Source organism: Silene latifolia, chromosome X (assembly GCF_048544455.1).
Source record: "Silene latifolia isolate original U9 population chromosome X, ASM4854445v1, whole genome shotgun sequence".
Taxonomy (NCBI): domain Eukaryota; kingdom Viridiplantae; phylum Streptophyta; class Magnoliopsida; order Caryophyllales; family Caryophyllaceae; genus Silene; species Silene latifolia.
The window spans coordinates 209,790,796-209,802,395 of record NC_133537.1 but is presented as its reverse complement, the minus strand read 5'-3'; positions in this window follow the sequence as shown (position 1 = coordinate 209,802,395).

Here is an 11,600-nt window from a genome sequence, read left to right as displayed (position 1 = left end):
AAGAAGTAGTTCATATATGATAATATGTGATGAATAATGATGTTGCAGGATGAATGATTTATAATATGGCAATTTTAGTAACATGAGATTAGGCGATGTGATATGGTTATGCATGATTTTGTTTCCGTAAAGTAATAAAATAAAGGTATATACTATATGCATACTTTAGATAAAGTGTATGATGGATGATGGATAATGTTGCATAAGAATATGATTTCATGATTTAAGCATGTTTATATGACTGAAGTGGATTTTTTTTTTTGTAATGTTGATATGTTAGTAACACATGAATGGGAGTTTGATGTTATATATTATGTCATTGTTGTACGAAAAGTTATAAAATAAAAGCATGTGGTTAATACATGATTGACAAGTTGAATAATTTATGTACATGATGGAAGTTGTTGTTTGGCTTTGTAAATAGTAACATATGGTTAGGGATACTGGTTTTATGAGTATTGAGTTATTTTGTTTACCTTGTTGTTGTTTAAGTTGTTTGGTAGTAAAAATCGAATAGTTATGTCGTCTGATTACAGGGAAGTTGTCTTTAAAATATTATAACATGAGATTCATAAATTATTTTAATGTGATTCCAATTGTAGGTGATAGCTTGTTCTGTTACGATTCTAACGATAGGTCACACGCCCAAAACGACCAAGAAACGAGTGAGTTATGACCGTTTTACGAAAATTGGACAGTGCTGAGAAATGCGTAGGGTACTCGATCGAGTGGCCCTCACTCGATCGAGTGGCCCTCACTCGATCGAGTGCACCTCATGTTACTCGATCGAGTAACCCTTACTCGATCGAATAGCCCTGGTAATTTGTTTTACGTGTCTCTGACCTTCACCTACTCGATCGAGCAAGTCACTCACTCGATCGAGTGACCTGTACTCGATCTTGTAACCCCTACTTTGGGTCATATGCTTATATTTTGACTTCGTTGCATATTGTGTTTGATTCAAAGGTGTTATTTTGCTTCTTTATGCGTTGTTTTACGTATGTGTTGGTCCTGATGCGTAAGTTACCCAATCTTATGATGTAAGGAGTGGCACCTGTGGTGAGTATGAGTTCGGTGGGGAGGACATGAGTTATATACGGTTGTGATAGGTAGTGGAAAAGAAAAGGAAGATTGGTAAGGCTTATTAAGGCATGGAGCATGTTTTGTGAGATGCGATGAGTGATATGATTGTGTGTTGAGTAATGTAAAAATAAGTGAATATGGGCAATGAGTGATGTGAGTCTAAGGAACGTGAGAATGAAAATATTGGAAGGATGGATGTGGATAGTGGCAACTTAAGATGTGTAAAGAATTATGGGGGGAGATGGTTAGGAATCGTGTGTGTTAAGAATATATGTAGTGAAAGGTCGTTTTAGAGGGATTGAGAAGAGTGGTATATAGTAAACTTAATGGAGACATGTCGCGACGTGGATTGGCAGATAGTGAGTGAGTTTGGGAATTTGTATTATCAAGAGGTGAAACTAATATGTGATTTCCTTGGGCAATTAACGGTATGAAATGAGTTTTGGAATTCTAGAAAAAAAAATGATTGGTGATGAGTGTGAGTGATAGCATGAGATGGTCTGGACTGATTGGTGATAAGTGTGAGTGATAGCATGATAAGAGAAGATCCATGGTAAGAAAGAGTGAGATGATACTGATATGAAATAATGGGATTCGAGTTTTGGAGCAATGAGATGGTAACCGGACCACTAAAGAGTTAGATAGAAGTAATAAGGAGTTGAACTATTAATTGGTATTGTTGAGTGTAAAGAGAAAAGAAGGGTAAAAAGTAAGCTGAGAAAAATGTTGACCGGAGTTATGTGATAAAGAAGTAATGAATCGTCGAGATGTGTGATATTATCATGAGGATATTAATTAATGGTTATATAGGAGTTTCAGGACAACGTGATTAATCATGAGTTTCAAGGAATTAAGGGAGTAAGAAGTTGGTGGAGTATTTGCACGATACGAGATATTTGGTGGAGGGTTGGATGACATTACAATTAAGATAGTATTGCGAATAATGTTGAGATAATTATGTTGATGGGTTTGACGTTCGTTATTTAGGATGTTAACCAAAGATAGGAAAGAAACCGTGATGTTTAGGGATGACTGTAAGAGGTTTGTTATACGAGCAGTGGTGGTATTGTGGCGTTGTCAATAGTGGTTAAAGGTGATGATGGATAAGAACGATAGCAATTCTAAAGAGGTTGATTTTGTAAAGGACGGATTGAAATGTATGGTTATAAGGAAGTATAATATGTGGTTATATGAGGCGGGTGCTAGCAGTTGAATATTAATGGTATGGTTATACTTGATGAGAGGTGATGGTTATGCGAATGGGAGAATATGTTATGAGGGGCATACGAGTTAAGCTCGGGCGAGAGGTAACCTTTATCGAGTGGTAACTTACGTGATCAGGATTGACTTGTTGGATGTGATTACGGGTCTATGATGTGTATAAATGTTTGTGTGAGGTTCTGACCTCACGAAAAATGGTATGGTGGGATAGTTATAAAGTTGTTATGTGAATGTTTTGTGGTATATGTTGGGTACGGTACACTAATGGAATAATGTTCAAAAGTGATAATTGGATTAATCTGGCATGGCTAGTTATACTTGTGTGTGTATTCATGATATATGTTTACTCCGTGTAATGGTATGGGTGATATTCATAAGGTTGGTATCTGTTTATTCCGTATAATATGTTGTGTTATGATCTAGTAAAGCAGTTTTGAGTAAGTTTTCTTGTCCGGAAAGTTATACTAAGTCGGTGTTTATGGGAATTCTATGTGGTTGTGGTGTCTATCGATGTGGTTGTTTTGCTTCGGGTGGTGATCCGGGCACGATACTTCGTGTTGTGAGGCGGGTATTTTCGCGCTGCGCTGCGGCTGTTGGTGGCGGTGTTACGATGCCGTCACTGGATGTGGTGGAGTAGGAGGGATGATTATGATACGAGTTTTGAAAGTACATACCAGTTATACATAGATTTTTGTGTGTTTAATGTTGTTTCCTGCGATTTTTGGTTTGGATAGATAGACGGTTATTTTGTTTATTGATGTTTCTTACCAGTTTTAGTTTGGGAGTAAGGGTAGAGTATGATATGGAAGAGAGTTATGTATGTTTTTGTTGTTGTCATGGTATAGTGATATCTTGTTGATGGGACACAGTTGAGAGAGGTTGTTGGAGTACTTGTGATGTTCTTTTAGAGGAGGCATTGGTTGACTTAGTAATGGCAAGTGATTGTGGAACATGTGTTGTACCGATCTTAAAGCTGCAAGTGGTTCATAATCTTTTATTGGGACAGTGAGTATAGGGTGTTGGAAATTAGTATCATGTTAAGTTATGGATGAGTTTTGCGATAATGAAAGAAAAGAACTTGAGGATCTAGTGTGAGTGTGTGTAATAATTGTGGATCGTGAGTTACGAGTATGGAGATAGGTCCATGTATAGAGGACTATGTCATTTTGGCGGTAATAGGGAACCTTAGAAGTTTTGGTTAAGCTAAAGACTTTGTGGTATAGGTTAGGTGGTGTGCCGAGTGAATTGAGGTATGAGAACTGTTTAAGTAATAAAGCCTTGGATATAGGAATGGTGAGTGTTTAGATTATAGGCGGTTATCTTTGACATGCGATGGTGATGAGGATAATGAGAATATATAACTAAGGATTTAGTATTAGTGAGTTACGAGGACGTAACATTTATCTTAAGAGGAGTAGGCTGCGGTAAAAGAGAGTTGGTCGGTCCGCTTTGAGCTTAGATTTCGGTTACTTTTCGTTAGGAGCACCTAGACCAAAACAATATTTATAACTTCACAAACAACTCTAATATTAGTAAAGAGGCAAGTAAAGGTCGGATCCCAAGGGACGGGTATTGATGTAGGATTTTCGATTGCAAGTAGTGGTGCCTAGGGGTGTCACAATTTGGGTTGATATGAGAAGATCACTAAACTAAATAACAATAAAAGTAAACAAGCAAGATGACTAAAATGAGATGTAAACAATTGATTAAAAGCACTAGTGTGTCATGGGGTCATAGGGGATTCATGGGAATTGATCATACAAACATATTCTCAAATTATAAGCAAGCAATTATTGTTGTGATAGGATCGAGTTGGTTTATATCTTACAATCCTAGGAAGGTTTGGGTCCCGGAGTCGAATCGATTAGATTGTACAACACCTACAAGTCAAGTAATGGATGCATCTACAAAAGAATAGCCACTTTCCTCATCTAAGTGGCGGAAATTATCTAAAGGGGAAGCAATTCAAGGGTACACACTCCTTCATAGATATGGTTTCTTCAAACTACTAAGCCTAGAAGGATACTAATAAATCACCTCCAAGTTGTGTCAAGCTTGGGTACCTTTTTCCTCAATCGTTAAATGCTTTTGTCAAGAATAGGCTCCCTATGGTGTTAGAAACACTGGAGGATCGCGGAATTCCCCTTCTTGCCCAGACAAGAAGAAGGGTCGTCCCCTCTCTACCATGCACAAAAATGGATACGATGGATAAAAGGATTAATAGTAATTAAGTTTCATTTGGGATTTTGCTTTTTGTTGTTGTTTTTCCCCCCAATTTCTTGTGGCATTTGACATTTTGAGAACATTTGACTTTGCCATTTCTTTTGATGTTTGGCATTTTCAACACTTGACAATTTCAACTTTTTCTTGCATTCCTTTTTTTTGAACATTTTAAAAGTCACCCCAATTAGTAACGAGGGTGCCTTATATTTGAAGCATAGGAGTTTTCACTTTTGTTACTCCTATTTTCTTTTGATGCAATTTGCAAACTTTTTGACTTTTCATTTTATTTCTTGAACTCATTTTTTTTTAACAATTTCCTTTTGTGCCCATTCCCTTTGATGACAAAATGTATGGTAGAACATAGATGAATGATGGTTGCATGGTTTCAAGGGTCACCTTTGAATAAACGGTAGCCAAGGAGTTATCACACCACAAGGTACTCTTGACTAGGCCTTAATCCATGGGTCAAAGGATAATAGCATGACACATCCTAGGGTGTTTTACAAGTATTCTAACAAGCAAAGTCTTAAGAAGAAAAAGCATCTACTAGGGACTATATACACTTGTCAAGCTTCCCAAATAGACGGTTTCGCAAAATTTTTCTAACATGCAAACTACATGCCATGATGCAACTAACATATATACATCCTAATGCATATGCTTCTACCAACTAATATGTCAAATAATTTAAATGCAAGTCCTAAATTCACATTGTTTTTACCGCATCAATCAAAATAAAGCCACATAGTCATTAACATAAAGAGGAAAAAGGAGATTGGAAAGATCATACCATGTGGTCTTCAATATCCTCATGTCTCGGATGTAGCGTAGTCAATCAATGTGAACAAGGATGAACAAATACAATATATACAAATCCATACTAAAAAGGAATGAACATGTTTTTGGATTTTCAATTTTTCAAATTTTTTGGAATTTTCGAAATTTTTGATTTTTTTTGGATTTTGAATAAAAGTCAAGTTAGAATTTCCCATCCCCGCACTAGTATGAGCATTGTCCTCAATGGCCAATACGATAGGAAATTATGCAATGAGTATGCATGATTTCTAAACTAAATGCAAGCTATACTAAGCTACACTACATGATGCATGTGTTTTTGTTATGGCGGAGAGCATAATTTAAATTAGCTCCCGATGCATATGCATGGACTTCCCCAAACCAAAATAGACATTATTTCTAACGTCATGAATTTCGGGGGAGTATATGCACATGGAATGCAATGCATGAAACTAAAGATTGTCATTTTTTATTTTACAAGTTGGGAACAAAGATAAAGAACAGTTTAATGAAGCCAAGGTGTTAGTCCTCTAATGTTGCTAGGACTCCACAAAATGATCAAAACAAATATGGTACAATAAATTAGGAAAACATCAATTTATTTTCATGAAAGTTGAAGAGAGAAGGGATAAGGGAAACTTCACTTAAGCCTTGATGGGTGCCTCTTGCCCGCTCCATCAAGCTATGAAGAGATCTCTAGAGATCGCCATCATCCCCCTCTAAGTCGCTATCCCAAGCCTCTTTGGATGCATCACTTGCATTGAAGTCCATGAACTCATCTTCTTCACTATTGAGCTCTACCGTATCTCCACCACAAGATTTATCACTCCCTTCGCCTTCTTTCCCATTTGCTCCTTCATTTGCTCTTGCCGAGTTTGGGAAGAGAATGTCCATTTGGGCCCAAGAGGTAAACATTCCCTCCTCGCTAACCTTCACTTGTTGAACCATATGGTGAAATTATGGGTATAAAGCATAGTACCTATCCACGGTGGCTTCATATTGACGGAGATGCATGTCTTGGAGAATTCCCGTCATAAAATCGTCTCGGGGGAGGATGAAGAGGTTAGGGTGATTGTATGGTTGGTATTGAAAAGGGTATGGAGGTATCTTGATCTTTTCATTTTGTTGTTGTGGCTCATTTTGTTGTTGTTGGGTTTGTGGTTGTGCTTGATTTGCTTGGTTCGGGTTTATGGGGATGAGGTATGACGGGATTGGGGATAGAGGGCCCCTTCTTGGTGAAATTCTCGGTAAATCGTTCATTGGCAAGCAGATAGGATTTCTTCCTTTTGTTATCCATTTGATTTTCTTTTCAAAACCCTCGTGGGTTATCCAATGATGTTGCACAAGGATTAGCTCCTTATTTATCCTTGTATTTCTGATAAGTGCATTTTCTATACATTTTAACCCCTTATATTAGTTTGATTTTACATATCATTTTAGCACTTATCAAAGTGTTTTTAAGCTAATATTGTGTTTCTAGTGCAATTGTGTGTTCAAGTGTGTTTTGTTGGAAAATGAGCTAAAGTACTATAAAATGTGCAAACACTAGAAGCAATGCTAAGTATGAGAGAAATATTGGACTAAGTATTGGAAGTGCATGGATTTTGCATGAAGAAAGTGTTGGATCAAAATGAAAATGCAAGCAAAGTCAATATGCAAATCAAAGCCCAAGAATTCAAGTCCAAAATGTGGTGGAAAATTTAGATGCTAAAGAAGAGCTTAGGATGCGAAAATACTTAAGATGCCCTCCTTAATGCTCTTAATCACACTCATAAACAAGGCATTAAAGCACCAACTTTAGATACCTTGAGCATTAAACCAAGAATTGAAGAGAAAATTAAGAGTGTGCTTAGGATGCCATTTTGGATCCCTCTACAAATTTGTTCGATTAAATTTGTTCATTCGTTCTAAAGTCGAGAGGCACTGAATTGAATTAAACTAAGCATGTGTAGTAGGACGACCTAGTCATGGCCGAGAGTTTCTCTAGGACCCGGTCTATGGTTGATACTAATGCCGTAAGGTGGGCATCTCTAAGCCTAAACATTTACCGCAAAATCAACTTCCTAACTTGACATAAACATTTACGTAATTAGCATGTGTGACCCGACCTCCCTAGACAATTTCTTTTTATTGTTGTTTTCATTTTATTTGCATAATATCCCAATCAATCAATCAACCGCATCGAATCAAGATAAACTTCGGTCCATAACAATTAATTAATAACTCCCGTATCCTTTGGGTTCGACCCCTAAGTACTACATTAATTTGTTACCTAGGGTATAAATATTATCTTTGCATAGGTGTGCGATAGCCTATCAAATTTTGGCGCCGTTGCCGGGGAGACGGTTTTATTTGCTAATTAGTTGTTGAATTTTATCTTTTTATTTTGTCTCGAGGAACACTTGTTCCTTGAGATTCATCTCACTATTTTCTTGTAGTTTTAGTGTCTATTTTGTAGGTAATAAAGCTTGGCCTTACATAATGAGTTACGAATTCATCCCACAACTCCAAGATGAGCCTTTTCCTGACTATCTTGACCGATTCTACTGCTTTTGCCATAGTCTCATATCCTTTGGACATGTCCTTGATGGGGATTACTTGGGTCATTTTGTGCTTGGCGGCATGGATTCTGAGACCCGTGGATTGGCTCTAAAATTGAGTAATGGGAATCTCTACAACATGATTGGGCCGGAACTTTGGAATTTCTTAAATTTCATGGCTTCCGAATGTCGGGAATTAGCACGCCAATTCCATTATTGGTGCATTTAAGAGGAGCTTAAAGTTTTACATGCTCGTTTGGGAAAAAATTCTCAAGAGAAACCGAGATGACGTAAGCCTATCTTCTCTCATTTTGCTTTTTCACCTCCCCAATGTGAGTCTTTTCAATCTAATAAATTTTATTTATTGGATGATGATGATGGTCCGATTTTATCTTTTAAAATTTCCCCTGGTGTCATTCAAATAAAAAATGTAGAGACTCATGTTGATGACATTAACCCCATAGTAGATAAGTCACCTTCTACAAATGAATTTGTCGAGATTCCTTGTGATTCTAATGAGGTTTCTCCCGAGTCTTTTGACCCACTTGGCAATACATTTGAATAGGATGTTGTTGATCCATTCGAGAAAGATAGAGAGCTAAGCGATTTTGATATGGAAATTAAGTGGGATGAACCCCCTATATTTGATGACCCTCTCCTGTTTCATTTTTTATGCCACCCATTTGAGACCATGTATGATTATAATTCGTGCTCTAACGATTTATTTTATGGTCTTAAGCATGATGCTCCATCTCTTGCTGACGAGTGGAGTGATACGGTGGTAATATTTGAAGTCTCTCTTGCGCCCATCGATAAGATTTATAAATTTTTACCCTTGCTCTTTCATGTTTTAATCTTATCAATTGCATACATATGTTTTCATGTTGCTAATGCGCAAATATACGATAGACTTCTAAGGGCATTGACGTGCTTTTTAGAGGATGATGGAGGATTCATTAGAAAATAAGTAGTTTGTTTTGTTTTAATTTTTACGCAATTTCATGTTTTATTAGAATTAGGAATAAATTTTAGACTAATTAGCTATTTTGAGTTATGACTTGTAGGTGTTTGAAGAGGAGAAGAGGCGTTTTGAAGGATAGCATACTATCCCATGTTGTAACCCCGTTCGGGGTCGTAACATTTCCGTTATTTATAAAAAAAATAAAAAAATAAAAAAAAGTCAAGGGTCAACCCCGATCGGGGTCGTGACTTTCTTTTTTATTACGCGTTTTAATAAAAAGACGGGATATGTTAATCTTTTCCATATGCTTCAAAAGCAAGGGACGGTACTTCTTATCTCTATTTTTTCTTCATTTTTCAATCAAATCACCTCCGAAAACCTCTTTTAGCATCAAGGACCTCGTACCCACCGGATTTTTGACCCATTTTTTTTGGTGAGATGCTAAGTGGAGGAATCCCCCAATGTTTATTCTAGCTTGGGGGGAGGCTCGTTGGTCTAGTAAGTTTTCTTTCCTTTGCATTTTAGTTTATTTCTCGCAACCCATTAAATATGACCTCTTGTCCTTCTTGTTTATGTGCTTTGCGCCATTTTTATGGTTTAGTTGGGTAATTTGATTGTTGGCACATTGAGGACAATGTTATGTTTAGCTTGGGGGGAGATTGCATTCGCATATTAGTTAGTTTGCATTTAGTTAGTATAGATTTAGTGAGAATTTTTGAAAAATTTGTGTGAATTTTTGCTTCTAATTCTTTGCCTGTCCTACTTATGCCCTCTTGTTTGTCCCGTTTTTATCTTGATAGCTCTTGATTCGTTATTTTTGACGGGATATAGCATGCATGGGGATGTCTTGACATAGTAGGTGGAAGATGGAAATTAAACCAAGTAGGCTTGATCTTGACTTTTGGCAAGCTACAAAATTGGTAAGGTAGAACCTCCTTAAAAACCATTTCATCTTTATTTTGTCTCACTTAAGTGAGTGGTAGGTCTCCTTATGGTGTGTGTTACATCAAAACGCACAAATATGGTCTTCTTTTCATCTCTTTTAAGCATTACTTTCATTTTGCTATGCATTTTTGAAGCCAAATTCACATTGATAAATTTGCCCATTTTCTAGCCCCCTTCACATGTTCTTATTCCCTAGCTACATTAAAAATAGCCTACCCTTGTTAAAGCTAGTAGCTATGTCTTTTGGTGATGGGATGCTCAAAATTGGGATGTTCTTTAAAATTTATGTCATTGTGAATTTGTTTGCCGGATGTCATTGTTTTCCGGTTGTGCTATGAAAGAAAGGAATAGAGTTGAAGAAAAAGAAAAAGAAAAAGAAAGAAAAAATGAAAAAAAGGATGAAAAAAAAATGAAAAAAAAAAAAGAAAAGAAAAGATTTGTTTGATAAAGTTGATGTTAATAATAAGTGGTAGAAAAAGAAGAAGAAGTTAAGATTTCTCATATGTTTAATTATATATTTTGGAGAAATTCTTAAGGTTTGTAATGTAAGAAGTCATTTGTCTTCTAATTGGGCTATTTTGGGTTGGAATGGGCATTTTCACATGGTTTTTTTGCTAGCTTAACATTAGCTCCACATATCCATAATCATTTGTCCTCCTTATGTCCCATATCATAATCAAGCCTTCTTCTAACCCTTTGGCTTCATTATTTGCTTGCATTTGATTGTTTTGGCTTATGATTTGATTGTTTACCATATTAGATTGCGGGCACATTTTCATGAGTCGATGATAGCTTGAGAGATTATTCACAAAAATGTCCTTTACACAAAATTGAGTTATGAGTGGATCGTGAGAGTCCGAAAGTCAAAAGATCATACAAGAGCCGAAAAGTTTACTTGAAGTCATCCATACTACGCCGCCATGTAAATATCATCCATGATTTTGCTTATCCTTATGCCCATGTTGTTTCGGGATTTGAGTCAATTGCTTGTTAGCTACTTGGGATTTGCAATGTCGGGATGATCTTGCTTGAGGACAAGCAAGGACTTAGCTTGGGGGAGTTTGATAAGTGAATTTTCTATACATTTTAACCCCTTATATTAGTTTGATTTTACATATCATTTTAGCACTTATGACAGTGTTTTTAAGCTAATATTGTGTTTCTAGTGCAATTGTGTGTTCAAGTGTGTTTTGTAGGAAAATGAGCTAAATGAGCTAAAGTACTATAAAATGTGCTAACACTGGAAGCAATGCTAAGTATGAGAGCAAGATTGGACTAAGTATTGGAAGTGCATGGATTTTGCATGAAGAAAGTGTTGGATCAAAATGAAAATGCAAGCAAAGTCAATGTGCAAGTCAAAGCCCAAGAATTCAAGTCCAAAATGTGGTGGAAAATTTGGATGCTAAAGAAGAGCTTAGGATGCGAAAATACTTAAGATGCCCTCCTTAATGCTCCTAATCACACTCATAAACAAGGCATTAAAGCACCAACTTTGGATACCTTGAGCATTAAACCAAGAATTGAAGAGAAAATTAAGAGTGTGCTTAGGATACCATTTTGGATCCCTCTACAAATTTTGCTCTCTTATTTCCTATATAAGGGGTGCTAATCACACACCTTTACACACCACCATTCACATATATTTTTATTCCAAAATTCTCTCTAAATATTAGTAGTTTAGTTTAGTTTAGTTTAGCTTGTATTAGTTTGTTACAACATTTCTATTATCAAGTTCAAGATTTATTCCAAGTTATTTCCATTTGCAATTGTTCTTCTATTTTCATTCAAGGTAATTTTATATTTATTTTAATTATGTTATTTATCATTTCATT